The sequence below is a fragment of the Aythya fuligula genome, chromosome 5 (assembly GCF_009819795.1).
Source record: "Aythya fuligula isolate bAytFul2 chromosome 5, bAytFul2.pri, whole genome shotgun sequence".
Lineage (NCBI taxonomy): Eukaryota > Metazoa > Chordata > Aves > Anseriformes > Anatidae > Aythya > Aythya fuligula.
This window is the reverse complement of record NC_045563.1, coordinates 20,363,553-20,379,592: the sequence shown is the minus strand read 5'-3', so window position 1 is coordinate 20,379,592 and position 16,040 is coordinate 20,363,553.

Sequence of the window (16,040 nt, the reverse complement as noted above, 5' to 3'; positions counted from 1 at the left end):
CCCGGCAGCGCGATTGCTCCCAATGTAAATAGCGAGAGGGCAGCCTTTGGGCCGTCACCACCCGATGGGGCTGGGATGGACTCTGCAGCCTGTGTGTCGTTTGCCAGTCTGAGGGAATTCTACCCCAAAACCATACTGCAGATCTGCACCATCAGGTCAGAGGAGTGTCACAGTGAAATCTGTGGCAAGCAAACCTCAATCAGGTCAAAGGATGTGGTTCTCGATGCAGCATGGCCACGGCCAGGGGATTGAGAGCCGGACTTACAATTTCAATTAAAATAGTTCATAGGGCAGTAGCATTTTCATTAGGCAAGAAGAGAGGGATAAGCTTTTCCTTTTCCAGGGAGCTAGATGAATTAGAGGACTGAAAGAAATTTCACAGCTTTTCATGATGAAGGCTTTGCCCTGCTGAAATCAAGGGGGGCAGTCCCTTGTGGGAGCAGCACAAGGCACTGGAGGTATTTAGATGTCAAAGGGTGCCATTGGTTTGATACCATATGGGATTTTCAGAGGGCCTATGGACTCTCAGAACTCGGGTTCCTAATTGCTTTCAAAAATCCTCCTGGGAGCTTGATTATGTCTTGGCATGTAAATATCTCAAAAAAAAAAAAAATCTGTTCCTTGGTCCCTAGCCAAACTCTTCATCTGCTTATCTTGGCCTTTTTTTAAGCGATGAGCCAGGCAGTGCAGTGGGTAGGGGCATGTTTGTATTTGGGTATCATCTGTGGTGCTCCAAAACCAGGAAGAGGTGAATGGGATGGATGCAGCTTTGCATTCATCCATTTGTTCTGATGTCTTCACTGGTTACCAGCTGAAGCTTTGCCTGATCTCACAAATCACATATTTCTCTGTGTCATTGATGCAAATGTTCAAAATATGTTAACGTTTAGATGTGGTTTTCCGCATGATGTTTAGCTTAAGGAAACCTACCTGGAAATGAAGGGGAAACCATGTATACGTCCTGACTTTCCTGTCTCAAACAGTTACTGGGAAAATCACTCTCATTAGTTTTGCCTAGGGGAGTTTGACCATTTGTGATTTCCTGAAAGTTATTTCTCATAAACCTTTCAAATATAGAGATTCAGAAGTCCTAGCAGCAGGTTTGGCATTTGTATGGAGTGAAGAGGTGACCCCCATGTCAAAGATTTTGCAACCTGTATATAAGGTGAATTTTTGTTGTTGTTTATCTGATACTGGATTGATTTCATGTCATTCACAAGATTATTCATTTTGTTGTCCTTTTTTTCACTATCAAATTCAGTGCTGCATCAAAGATAAGTGATTCCTTCTAAGTTAGGGACATCTTGGAGTATTAATGAGGAATTTGGACATAACAGCAATATCTTACCTTTTATCTAAATGCAATGTCTTAGAACAGGACTTGGCACAAATCCTTTTCCACTGTAGAAACAGCACTCCAAGCAACAGATGAAGGAAGCAAGAGGAATAGATGGTCAATGGCTTCATAACACAGTAAAATTTGTCTTGTTCTGTGCATGCCATTCTTTTTTTTTTTTTTTTTTCCCTTTACTGGTGTTGCTTCAGTAACCAGATTCCTCCTTTTCAGTCTCCTGTCCTGATCAATACAGGTGAGGGAGATCTCATGGGGCTCACTGCACCATTTTGTTCTCAATCAACTGCAGGGATTTAAAACAACAAGGAAAATAGTTCCAATTTTGTGGAGGTGGTATTTTTAACTCGCTATCAGTAAGCAAACAGAGAACAGTAATCACACGAGCATAAATGTATGGGGGTTGGGTATAGCAAAACAGCGCATTAAATATTTCTTTGCACGTTCCTGAAGATGCTGTTGGTGGGCCATGTCTGTGGTCTGTGTGGAAAAAAAGCAAGCAAGAAAAGTCCCATCTCCAGCAAGGCTGCTATGCAGACATTAATTTTTCTGAAGGATCCCATGGTGTTCAAGCTACTGCACGTAGCCCCATGGCTCTGTGTGCGTGCAGTGGCTCCATGGCTCCTACAGGTGTGTTATTTCTTTATAAAAACAACAGCCATATGTTTCTGTGATAGCTTGACCTTTTTTCTACCCTTCTCTGTGTTATTATTGCACCAGTGTATTCTCCTGTTGGAGAACTGCTAGTCTGTGGGCCCCAACAGCCCTGCCCTGAAATCCATCAGTGAAATCCTTTTAGCCAGGTCCCTGAAGCCCCATGCGTCAGGGAGGCTCAAGACTCCACTTCGTCAGACACAGTCCAGACATGTCCAAAAAAAGACAGGCACTTCTGAAATGCGATTAGCCTTGCAGTGCGTGGGTCCATGGATATTTGTATATGAAATGTAGCATATGGATTTTTATGGGAGGCTGTTGGGGCCAGAGAGCATGAATCCCAAAGGTCTGCAGGACAGCCCTATCCCTGTATGTTTTCTAGCTGCTTGTTCTTCAGGGAAGTGGTCCTACATCCAGCAATGGCTGGAGCAGCAGCAAAATACATCTCATGCTCAGGTGTCTCTGGAAAGGGGAGTGCAACCTGCCCTTGCTCTGCTGGCATGGGCTCTGCCAGTGGGCTGTGGGGGCACACGCTTTGTTTTGTGCTTTTTTATTAATGCTAGACCTAAATAATAACAGTGAATTCAGATTACTCTTATTTAAGAAAGTGCCTGGGAATTAAACTGCTGAGGAACCACATGAGATGAACATGAGTCCCTGCTGGCTGCTCCAAGCAGAGTGCTTCCAGATCCGGTGGCTGTATCCAGCCTGGCTTTCTGTTCTGACACATCCAGCTCCATGCAGCTCCGTTGTGGTTTGTATGCTGGTCACTGCACCAGTTCCTGATCCTTTTCATGTCAAGTAATCTGATATTTCTCCCTGCACACGAGAATATATTGGGCTGTTTCCTTTCTGTACAGATTTATCTCCTGAAGTCTAGAGAAATTCAGAAAGTTGCCTTTGCTTCCCTCATGGGCAATTCCCATAATGATGATAAAAGTATTAAATTTAGACTTCAGAATTAACGTCTCAGTGAAATAGAGTGGGGGGGCACTGCAAATTCATGCCTCCTGAGAGCACTTTTTCAGGCTGTTTACTGAGCCAGAAAGGCAACACATCATCTATTTATAGGCTTTGTATTTGAAAGTTTTCTTCCCAGACATAAAATCAATTTGCTGCCGGGGCTTAATAAATGCTGTGTGTACATGTGTGTGTATGTGTTTATGGAAGAGGCAGTCTTTCTAGAGATAAGCATGGGTATAGCTAAACAGGATCCGGAGCACGGGTCCCTTATGGGACTGTACTTTTTTGTGATCAGTTTATGTTCTAATGCCCATCAAAACAAACACATTAAAATCTGATCAAGAAGATCAATAGGGAAGGAAATGTATCATCCGTTCTTTTAAAATTCTCTGTTCTACAGCATGAAGGTAAATCACAGAATCTGCATTTGTACAGTTTGTATCCCTGCAGTATGCTTTAAAGCTATTTCAGACACATAACCATCTCTTCTGAGATTGACAAGAGTGACATAGAAGCTCTTAATCAAACTAAAAAATCTGTAACAACCTACCTCAAATACTAATTCTGATTCAGTTACAATTTCTGTTCCTCACTCAGGTGCCCAATTTCCCAGTACAGAAATCCACCCAAAAAAAGATGTGATTTATCTAGTGATCAATTCACCAGTGATTTAGCGATATAGTTCTCCACAAGCAGGAGGTGCTAACAGCTGCCGTGTTGCAATATGCACAAAAAGCAGTGAAGGCTTGTCTTGGGAAATATCATTAGATGATTTGTAGGAAAAAACATGGCGCAATTAAATGGTGAGATTACAAAACAGCACATAGGTAGAGAAAATGCTTTAATGTCTATTTTCACTTAAGCAATCTAGCTGAGCATCTGGAAGAAAAATTGTACCTGTGATGAGGGAGAAGCCTGCTGAGATGATACCAGCCCAGCCCAAAGCTAGACACTGGCAGCAGGCAGACAAGGCTGCCTTTCGGCAGCATTTAGGTCTCGGTGGGCTCACACCCGTCGTGAATTCCCCAAGTCACATGGGATGAGGGTCAGCAGGAGCTGCCAGGGAAGATTTGTGTGGTGGACATAACAGCAGTAGTAAGGTGGCATCCAAAAGTGGCAGGTGACTTAGGGCGGGTGGTCTGAGAGACCTTAGATACCTATTTTTCAGAGAGCGTTTTCAGAAATTTTGCTCTCTTCTCTGATATTTTCCAACGCTATGACATGATTTGCAGTATCCAAAGTCACTTATGACCACAAAGTCTTGTCTGTGGGCAACAGGCATTTTATAAATTCCTCTAAAATCAGTCTGAGTCACTAATGAGTTCAGATGAAGTTTGTTACCACTAAGTTTATTTAAATCCAATCACCGTTACATTTCCCAGAGAAAAACACTGTCAGCACTGCCAGCAAGCAATACAGTGATTTTGTATCAGCAAAACTGCCATTGATTTTAGCAGCTATTTATTGCATATGTTCCCACCAACCACTTTCTAATGGAATTTTAACAATTCAGTAGGGTCACTCGAAGGTCTTGAGGAAGCAAGGGAAAAAATCATCCCTTGTAGGAAATGCTCCTCTCCAGCAGTGCCTCCAGTCACGATCACCAGTCAGATGGGAGCTCTTCATCTTTTTCATATAACTACTTCTGGTGAATCCTGGTCATTAATTTTCAAGGCATATTTGTTCTTTTTTTTGATTAAGCTCACCCTGCCAATATATACACAGTTTCACCTCTGTCTTATTAAGTCCCTGAGCTGCTGGTTGCTGGAGATTGGGAATATACAAAGCAAGTATGTCTAGACTCAGTGTGTTAGCAACTCTCTAGCAGTTGGCTGCTGTCAACCTCAGGACAGATGAACCCTTGGTCTGGTGCAGTAGATCTTACCTTACATTAAAAGCACTGTTGTAAGAACTGGTATAAATACACCTCTCTTTCTGCTTCCTGTCCTGTAAAAAATGGCCTTTTTCATTTGTGTTAAAATTTTGCACCAGAGGACATTTTTTTGTTTGTTTGGGTGTCCTGTTCCCAATGGTTTCATCTCACTCCATTTTCTTGTGTGTGATGTCAGCTCCAAAAGTGTTGCATGGGTATGTGGGCAAAAATAAGAGGAGTAGGATGGGGATCATGCCTGTTTTCAGAGAAAATGTTAATATATCGTAAAAACGGGAGGGATTAATGCTTGGGTTGGTGCTGAAGGAGGTGGCCAGAGCACGCTCAGGGCTGGGCTGGTCCCTGCCTTGGCTCTCTACCTCCTACACATGCATAATGCACGCTGCCTAAAAACTACAAGGAACACTTGACATGCACCTGTAATTTGAGCTGACTTGACCCGAATGCTGTGCCTGTATCCCTTGGCACGCTATCGAGTGCAACATAATACAGCAGATGATGAAGGATGAAGGCAAACAAGCACTTTGAATAAGTGACAGCATCCGTCACTCGCAAACCATCCACCACCTTGAAGTGAACCGAACCTGGTGGATTTTCTGAGCCACGCAGGCACAATTATGTATTATGGCAAGGACTAGAAGTGAAAGGAAAGCTGAAAGGAAAAATATTTGTGTGAGGTTTCTTGGTCCCTTTGCAAGGTATGATGGATAGCAGGAGGGAAAGGAGGCAGCACATTCTGGTAAAGAATTAAATGAGACCTGGCCTTTCATCCAGGCTCCTCACCTGACTCACCAGGTAATTGTGAGCACATTTTGGCTTTTCAACACTTGTCTGCATCAGGAAGCAATGGCTGAAAGCTGTCTTCTTCAAACCAGTCTTTTCCCTTTGCAGCAAAGTAAGCTTGAATACATCTAAAGGCAGCCAAAGCGCAAGCCAAGGAGCATATCCCCGGTTTGGAAATCCATCATTGTACCTGCAATTAAGTGAAGCTGTGCTGCTCAGGGGCAATACAGCCCCCAGGCAGCTGGAAGTGTGGCTGTGGGCAGGGAATGGATGTGAGGCAGGGCCAGGGGCAGCTTGCTCCGAGCTGGCCGCACTGCTGAATTTCTGGCTAACACCCGGCCTGGGCTTCTGGGATCTTCACAATGGTGCCACAGTTCCCTGTCACTATGGAAACTGAGATATTTTTTAAAAGGCTCTGGTTTTAAAAAGTGCATTAAAACTGCAACTTGTGCTCTGTTCTCTTCCCTGATTCTTGTGTTGCCTGGTAAAAGCCAAAGGCTCCTGGAGGCAGGCCTGGCCTCCTTAAACCCAAAATCTGGGTTCCCCTTCACGAGTGAGCCACAGCTGAATCAGCAGCCAGTTTTACCACAGATACAGAGAGAAGCCGCAAAAGCTGTAAAGTCAGCAGGAAAGTCCCCCAAAATAGTTTGAGGAACCAAAAACAATGTCAAAACAACACGGTGCGGTCCGTCTGTCCCACCATCAAACGGACCTCTAGGGTCGGCTGGGGGGTGTGCGATAAAATTGTGTACAGCTCAGGTTCATCTGAGCGTATTAAACAACTTCAGGAGGAGCTTCTTTAAATTTCTCCGTTCTTTACAGTCTTGCCAAAGCTTTTATATGCAGCCAAATGCTAGTGTTCGATTATTAAAGGAATCAGGCTATAGTATGGGGGGCTTTCCCATGTGTATGTGCTCTGCATACCTGACTGCCAGATCTTTCAGAGTCTGATTCAAACCCAGCTGAGATGAGAGCAACCCCAAAGGTCTTTTCTTTCCATGTGTGGGCAATAAAAAGGTCTTTATTGTAAACGGCTTTGTCTTGGAGCCTACTATTCAGTCTTAGCAGTGTTCATAACCCGCTGAGTAGGTCATACTTGGCTCCAGTGAGTCAGCCTCGAGCAAAAAACCTGGCGTTTTGGGCCTCTCACCACAAAAATCGCAGAAGAGATCTGCATGTGGGTGTTGGTCCCAGCTGTAGGCCAGCCCCAGTGGTGCAGCCCTCATTTTAATGGTCAGCATTTTTATATCCCTGCCCAGCATTACAGAATCACACCTCAATCTTGACACCAACACTTATCACCTGGGAATCACAAAGTACTTGCAACCTGTACTTGTAGCCCCTGGAGGCATTGCTGGAAATCTAAAAGCCCTTTGCAGAGGCTCTGTGAAGACAGATACTTCTCTCCCATCAGTCCTGATCCTTTCCAATTCATCATTGTGCATGTAACTCTCCATGGGGCTCTGTTGAATTTGTAAGAAAAAGCTGAGGGCTGGAGAAGTCCAGGAGGAGGGCAATGAGCAGCTGAGGTGACAGAAAGGAGGGAGGCAGGTTTCTGAGCGAACTTTAGCACTAGAGGAAATTCTCACTTAACTGCCTTCCTGGGATGAGTTCAGGAAGCCCTGCGTAGAGCATACGCCACTTGCAACCATTACGGACACTTAATTAGCAGGTGCGAGTGTCCAGGATGTGATTCAGAGTAATTAATTTTCATACACAATTGGCAGAAGGAAATGAAGACTCCTCCAGGGAAGCCACAGAAAAGCAGGTAATCATCCCTCTGAAGTGTAGGCACCCAAAGTCCTCTTCCTCATCATGTCCTGAAACAACAAATCCATGCTTAGGAGAAAGAAATGCAGGAACAGAAACAGAATTTCTAGGTTGGAAGAGACCTCAAGATCATCGAGTCCAACAAACGCTACAGTCCCATACAGTGCTGACCCACTAGCAACTCGTGTAACGTGTAAGTAAGCAGCTGGGCTTGTTTTTTCCAATGAGCCTAATGCTGTTCTGTTATTGTGTGGTCATGCCAGACCACTTGAGTCTCTCAAGTCTTTTCACCATCCCTTCCGCTTGCTATGTCTGCATCGTGCCATGGAGGCCTCAGCTCTGCAAAGAGCCTACAAGAAACCCCAGGAGAAATGTGAGCAAATCTGCCTGGAAAGGTACCGGAGCAACAAGGCACCTGCATGCCCAGCATTACAGTTCGGAGCCAGCTCCAGAGCACAGGGTGGTTCCCAGTCCAAATGCAGGATGCTCCCCTTGTCCGAGGCCAGTGCACCGTGCCCGGGTCCTGTGTGACATGGTCAGGGACTGCAGGAGAGGACAACGTCAGTGGTGGGAAGGGCTTTCTGAGCCCCAGGTACCTCCAGCAGCCCCTGGACCAAAGGCACAACCAGTGCCTACCAGGACATGTAAGGACCCTTTGCAGGCCCCTTCCACTGACATTTATTTTTGGCCTGTTTTGCTTTCTTTCCCTTTGGGTTTTCTCTGTCGCTGGGCATGCTGTCAGGCCCCGGGCACTTTGCCAACACTGCAGTTCAGCACTGCTGGTCACGCTGTGGCCTGGCCTGGGAACTTGTGCTCCCAGCATTGTTGTTAGAGTCTTCTCCATCGCTCTCCTTCACTCACTGGTCAGATCTGCACGGTGGCAGTTTTCAACAAGCAAATGCAGATGTGCAACCATCCGCAGCGACACTTGCTGCTCATTCCCACCAGAAGCACATTCAGAAAAGAGAAGTGAGGCAGGATCCATGACCAGCTCCTCTCAAAAACTGCCAGCTGTGCTAAGGTATCAGGACAGGAGTGTCTGGAGAGTAGCTTAGGATAGCTACTGGCATTGCCCACGTACCTGGAATAGCACTTTTTTGTCCATTAATGTCCTAGATGCTGCAATACAGAAATGGAAGAGCTCCTTTTTCAGCCTCACCGCCCCTGTGCTTCACCTGTTTTCCCCTGCTAATCTGAAGGGCATAGCCCTGGATTTGGGCTAGCATTTTTTTATCATAAATATCTGCAACAGCAGTCTGAAGTGTAATGATTTCCCATTCTTGCAAATATGGAAATATTTTAAGCTCATTAGAGACTTGTTTTTTTTTAGTTCTTCCACATGTATACTGTATACCTTAAAAATGTCCAAGGTTCAGACCTCTGCCTGTGTGCAAAATACAGAGGAGTATCAGAAATAAGATCAGAAGTAGGCAAAAATGATGTGACTGATGCCTTTGATAAACAATTCCAGCTCCTTAGTAAAACAATATGGTTACTGGTGTTTCCCTTTTTGGCGTGGCTGTCCTTGACTGCCTTACCAGCAGATTGCTTTTTAACAAGAACTTTTCTTTCTAGGAAAGAATACAACAGTTGTAACTTGCTCATTGGACTGTGGCTTATCTGTATGATCCCAGCCATCTTTGGCTTTTTCTCTGTCTTACTTTGTTCAAGATTGAGCTGGTTTAAATTAGATGTTTTATTTAGACCATTAAAGACTTAAGTAAAGAAGAAAAATGATTCTACAGAGAAAGATCTCGATGCTGCCTACAAATTCCTGTCTCTGTTACTAACCAGATGGAGAAGGCAAGTCATTTAAAAATCCCTGTTTTGGCAGGTGAGAATTAGGCAGCATTTAGGAACTAAGGTCTAAGAAAATGATTCCTAAGCACATTAGACTGCACTCCAAGTTCACTCTTACTGAAAAACTAAATAGCGTGTCCTTGTAGTTATCATCTTCTGTGTTTTTGTTAGGCACAGAGCTAAGTTGGCTTTCTTCTAATCTTTATTCTGTATGGCAAAAATAAGTGCCAATAGAAGATAGTGAAGACCAGCATATCTTTTAGAAGTCCAAAGTTCTTCTCTGCACTATTATCAGTATCGCCATATCTAATAGTTTTATATTTTTCCTGTTTGGCACAATGGAAGATGTGTTTGTCACCAGAGCTCATGCACTCTATGAGACAGGGACAGCAAGTAGCCAAAGCATAAGGGACAATATATCCAGCATAAAGAACTGAATCTGGGTTTAGATCAGGAGTAGCAGATTTACAAACATTTGAGAGGCTTAAAGTAGAGCTTTGAAACTTATTGTCTAAAACTTAAGATAGGTTTTTGCATGTTTTTAAGCTTTAAAACTTTTTCAGTTTTAAAAACTTCTGGATTTTTTTTCCTGGGGTGGAAACAGTCAGAAGATGACAATGTGGTTTTGCTATGAAGTAAACGTGCTGAGATCAGCCCGTATCTCTATCCAGAACTGCTGACTTTGGGCTATACTGCTAAGTGCCGGCTTTTCATCTCATGATATCTCGTGTGCGTTCATGCTGCTGTGAAAAAGTACAGCTCTGTTAGCGGTTAACCTTGTAGTTACACAACAGCATGGGATACCTTCCAGGAGGGACACTACACTAGCACTAATGTTTTGTTTTGAATAGTGAGAATGAGGATTTGCTTCAACCTGAACTGGAATTTGTATGTTTTTACTACACTCAGTCACAAATGGTTGCTCTCTAACAGCACCATACGAACTGGGCAGCAAAAGTCCTTTCAGCTCTAGCCTCTCCTCCAAGGCTGGACGTTGCATCCGATAGCGCATCTATGACCAATGCATCTGATAGTGCTGAAAAGCAGAATGGCAAGAACATTAGTGACCTTTGAGCCCTGTGAGACATGTGTGCGTGATCTCTTGCAAACAGTCATCGTATCAGTGAAACACCGGAAAGATTTTTCCATGCTGTTGGTGGCAGAGTCCATAACTGCTGCTGCGCAAGCAAACCGAGGTTGGTAGAGACGCCCAAGAGTCAGCCCTTCCTTTCAGATTAGTTTTCGCCCTCCTGTAACATTATCAGACAAGGAAATGATTAGAGAATATCGTATTTGTACAAATAAATGTGACACTGCGTCTCAGCAGAATGGGAGGCATATCTGGGAGTGGGGATGGGGTCAGACACTGAGACTGCACTTAGGTTACCTGGATTTAAATCCCAGTTCTGCCACACCCCTCCTGCTCGTCTCTCACCATCTGCATCTTGGTGGGTGTCTGGACAAGACACAGCACAACCTGCACTGTGACTGGCATTTCTAAGTACTCTTGTAATAAATGTGGTGTAAACTTCTGCTTTCTAGTGTTGTGCCTGCAAGAGTTTGCATTTCGGCAGCAGTACCATTAGTTTGATGAAGCTATCTGAAATAACACACAGTAAAACAGGTGTTTTTCATTTTATATCCTTGACCTGTGGTTATTAAAGCATTTATGGGAGGTCTGATCTGCAGCCTGTTCAGGTTAATGAAAGGCTGTGCATTCACCTCCACAGGCTTCAGATCAAACCCAAGGAAATTAATTACAGAAACAATTTGCAGGAAAGAAACAATGAAAAGAACAGCATAGTACTGGAGGATGCAAAAGAGAAGAGTAGTAACAAAGCTTAATCACTCAGATCTGCTTAAAGGCTTTTTAGTTAAATAATCAAAAGTGTTGATGTGATTATAGTGGATACGATGGTACAACAATGAGATTTTGCATTAAAAAAAAGTGATTAGATTAAACCGTGACATACTAACTTTTGAATAACTGAATATAATTGACTTTATAGCAATAAACCTACCAAGAGAATGACCAACCTGTTGCTGAGAATACAGCTGTAATCAAAGAAGATGTAAATAGTAGGGACAACCTTGCTAAGGTACAGACTCCGGGCACTAACTCAACTGCTGTGGTCTAAGGCAGTGGCTTCAGAAGACAACATATTTGGCAGCAGTATCAGTGAGTGATATTTTCCCTCCCAGCTCCTGGGGGACGCTCTGTCTCACCCCCTTGCTGCTGCCTGCCTTGGTGCCAGCACAGACCTTGGTATATCTTTTCCATGAATTGCAGAGGGAAACTGAGCGTGCTTTCAAATGTGCGCACACAGAAACAAGCAAGCATATTTTTGCTGGGTTATTTTTTTATCACAAATCAAGTGCTGGTATTGACACCAGGGCCAAGACAGCACGAGGCAAGGAGAAAGAGGATGGGCAGGGGGCAGGGGCTGGGGAGGCAGCCCTCAGCATTTCAAGTCAGCTTCTCCTTTGCCAAGGGTTCAAAAAAGATTTCACATGACCACCAGAAATACCCATTCTTGGGTTTGGGGTTGTTTGTTTTAATGCAGTCAAATGGTGTTTTTACAGTAACCATTTGCTTAACAAATTATTTAACCTTGTAGGGAGTGATGGAGTGCTGATTATTTATTCACCGAAATTCAGGAGTCTACATCTAAATTCTCCTCGCACTCCCTTTCCTAGCATGTCATTATTCCAACTGGGAGAATGCTTAAGAAATTTAAATAATCTCCCATTCAGCTACATGTATGAGAAAATGCATTCACTCAGTACAATAATGCAATTGTGCCTTTCCTCTGAGATGGCCAAGCGGGTTAGTGGAGCCATTTTGAGAAACAGGAACCGAAAAGCAAAGGCACTCACACAGACTGGGCACAAGAAAACATAAAACCAGATAGCAGGCATGTGAAAAAGCCCCTCTGCATTCACAGACAGCAAAGAACAAAGCTAACAAAGCAAATTGTGTGAGATGAGAAACCACAGCACTCCACCAACTAGGGAAATACATAGATTCGGGTTGACTCTTTATCAAACCAGCCAGGAATACAGAGCGTGAGTGGACTGATGCTCTTCTGCCTTTCACTGCTGCAAATCAGGAGCAGCTATGCTCAAGCAACTCCTTTAAGCACAGGTACGCTAAAGTAAAAGTGATTTGAGTGAAAAAACTTTCAGGCCCTAGACAATAGGTGCAAAACCTGGCCATCATCCCCTGTAGTTAGTAACAGCCGCAATATGTTTGTGGCACTGACCTAAAAACACAAAGTCCCAGGGACAATTATCCACAGCACAGATGCTGGGACGTTTACTATACAGCCAAGACATCAGCAGCAGAAGAGGGCTGTGTTTAACAAAGGGAACAAAAAGACATTTTTATAGTTGTTTATGTTTATTTGTTCTATAAATATTGCGGCAGGGTTCCTTCGGGTCAGCCAGCAGATCTGATTAATTTATTTTTCAGTTTCATTTTTGTGCCTATAAATTGAGAGGTGACTTGGGCTTGCAATGCACAGCTGCTAAAAATACACTACAACTACACAATGCACACAACAGGGTTAAGCCACCGCACTCCCCTATACCTCAGCTCCTTAAAGTCCCTGCACATGGGCAGATTGGTGTATTTGGAGGCATGTAAACCTGCTGTGGTTGTGGCTTACTTTGTCAGAGCAACATGGGGAAGGAGGCAAGGCAAAGGGAACGATGACCAGGAGGCAACGCGAGCCGCTCAGCAGACACACGGCTGCCCCGTCCCACAGGGATGGGAGGGGAAGCGCTTTCCCGAGGGAAAGCGAGGATTCCAGCCTTTTCAGTGCTGCACAGCATTATTTTCAACTGCAAACGGTTATTAAAATAGCAGCCTATAAAATCAAGACGGAGAAGAAAGCAGAGGGTGTGACGGGAATCAGAACGATGCTGTTTTGATGGAGTTTTTTCTTGTGAAGTCGCAAGCCCAGAACTAAACCTTACAAAGCAAAGTGTCAACTCTCCCCTTGCCACTGATGTCTGAGGTCACCTTGCCTGAGTTCATGAACCCAGGGCTCTCTCGCATGGGGCCAGAGGAGCTCCAAGCGGGGTCTGTGACAGGCACCTGAGCCCAGGGCAGTGCAGCGGTGCTGCAGGAGCTCGGCGAGCAGCCTGGCTTGGCAGTAGCAGAGCCAACTCTCTGCCCACTGCCTGCTGTTCTCTGAGTGACTGAGCTAAAGGGGTGGCCTGGCTGGGACAGGAGAATGGCTGCAAAGCCAGATGCTGGGCCAAGAGGGACAGGATAGCTACAGGAGACAGGGTAAGGCTGGGGAAAGTCAGGGAAGGGCTGAAAAAAGGGAGAGGGGGAGTTTAATCTTGCATGTGCCAAAGCAGAAATGGAGGGCGGTGTGCGGGGGTGTGTAAGTGGGGTTACAACCTTTTTCTACTTTTGCATTTAACTTCTTTGAGCGTAACTCTCACCTTAAAAGTCGGTAGTTCCAGGCCCTGTGACATACATTGGCCTGGCCCCACTAATGGACCCACAGCTTCAGAAGGCAGCTGTTGATATTGCAACTGGGAGCAACTTCTGGACTGGCAAGCAAGGTCTGGGCAACATTTGCCTACCTAGTGACGCAGTTTATACTGTTCTGCTTGGCATATTCTTTCTCAGGCCTGGAAATGAAGAGAATTTCAAAGGAGAAACACAAAGGGCTTGGATTTGTGCAAGCAAAGTCAACATTGACAAGCTGACAGGATGCAAGTCAGTAGGGTGGAGACTCAAAGGAGATCTCTGCCATTAATGGTCTTCCCTCCATTTTTTGAAGTGTCAGCGACCTGGAGTTACTCATCCAAGTAACTTCAGCAGTAACCAACAGTGGTGCAGCAGACAGCCAGTGTTTCCTTCCTTGCTGACAGTCCCTGTCCTCCTCACCACAGGGGGAAAGGCAGAAGCTTCTTGGCTGGTGCAGGGGCAGCCAACGGAGTGACATTGCCTGGCAGTGTGGCAGGACAAAAGTCCTGAGGAGGGATGGGCTCTGCAGCTCAGGAGGTGAGCAACACAGTGTATCTCACAATCCACCATGTCAGGGCTTGAATTTTTTAGCTGCCTGTATTCATGGTCTTAATTTTGGATTTAGGGTCTGTAATTTTGTGCTTATGGTACACACTCAGCAATCATGCAATACTCGGTGACCAGCTGAAGTCCCCTCTTCGCCCTCTCTTTCCTGCATTTTTCGCATCCCTCTTTATCCTAACTGTAGCCCTGATTCTGCCTGTGCTCTGGAAATCCCATGTTATCTCAGAGCAGCTGCTGGCAGGTGGATGGGGGTCCCTCCTCTGTGGGGACAATGTATCCTGACCTAGATGTGACATATCTGACACTATATTCCATTCCTCCTAGGTACTGCCTTGTTCCTGTCTGTGTCCCCAGCTGCTGTCGCGTAAGCCATTCCTGCCGTATCACTTCCTGCATGTGGGGGTATTTGCATGAGGTATGTTCCTGAGACCACACTGTGGGATATGTTTGTGTTCTGGATTAGTTTAATGGAACTGCAATATAACCTGCAAGACAGCTTCCCAGCTGGTAAATTGTGTTTAAACAGTGGAAAACAAATACACTTTCTTAATGCTCCAGTCCTTTTACATCTGGTTGCTTAGCATTGCCCCTATCTCCCGTCCGCTTTGCAGTGCTTCAGCAAAATTGCCAAACAAGCTGGCCAAAAATCAATTGAACAGAGATCAGAAGAAAAAAACAAATGAGATATAGCAGTCACTGATGATATACACAGGCATATCAATTTGGCAGCTAGTCAAACTCCTTGGAGCAATCAGCTGTGCTCATTAAATGTCAGAGCTGTGAATTTGCCCCGGGCATTATCAGCAAAAGCTTGAAAGTGGCCTAGCTCAGTTGAAAGAGATTTTCTTCCCCCAAATTTCAGGTAAATAGGTGAATGAGATGTCAATAGCAATTTCATACCTCAATTTTAGCACAGAACCTGATGTCTGTGCACAAAGCCAGGGTGGAAACTTGGAGGGGGGTGTTAGCATGGAAGATTCTAGAAGCAGCACATTTTCTGTATACACTCAAACTTGGAAAGAAACATGCTGCCATTACCAGATTTGGTTTTCCTTAATATCACAGCAGCTGATGTGTTACATGACAGCTGCCAGGAGGTGACATAAAATAGAAGACAACCAGGGTGAGGTAAAGAAAACCTAATTCTTCTAGAGGTCAGCAAAGAAAGAGCAAGTTCCCTTCCCTGCTAGCACTGCTGAGTGGTGCAGGAAGAGGGAAAACTCCCCAGCCCTGCTATGTTTCTCTTCTCTGCACCTCAGGAGGTTCCTGCTGTTTCAGGTTCAAAAATCATGAAGCAGAAGAGCCAATTGCTTGCTCATTCATGTAGGCTTTAGGAAAAATCTGTGGAAATAATTTATACTGTGTAAACATCACAAAAGTTTTGTGTTTTTGTTTGTTTGTTTGTTGTTGTTTTGTTTGTTTTTTGTTTGTTGTTTGTTTGTTTGTTTTACCTGACAGGCCACATTAATGACAGATTTTAAGCCAAGTATTATTCAGATATGCTTATGGAAATCAGTGAGGCCTCCCACCAACAGACCAGTTACCCAGTATGGCCTAGGTTGTGAAACACACACTTGGCTAAGAGCTTTGCCTCACTGAGGACCTTGGGATTTGACCTTTAATTTTGAATGTGTGACTGTATAAACAAGCCATCACAATGTGTCTGCACTGTGCTCATCACAAAAACCATTCACACTGAAAGGACCTGGAGGTAAAGTAGCAGGCAGAGGCCATTCTTGTAACACCTAAGCTTGGTGATTTCTCTGAGGACACGAGAT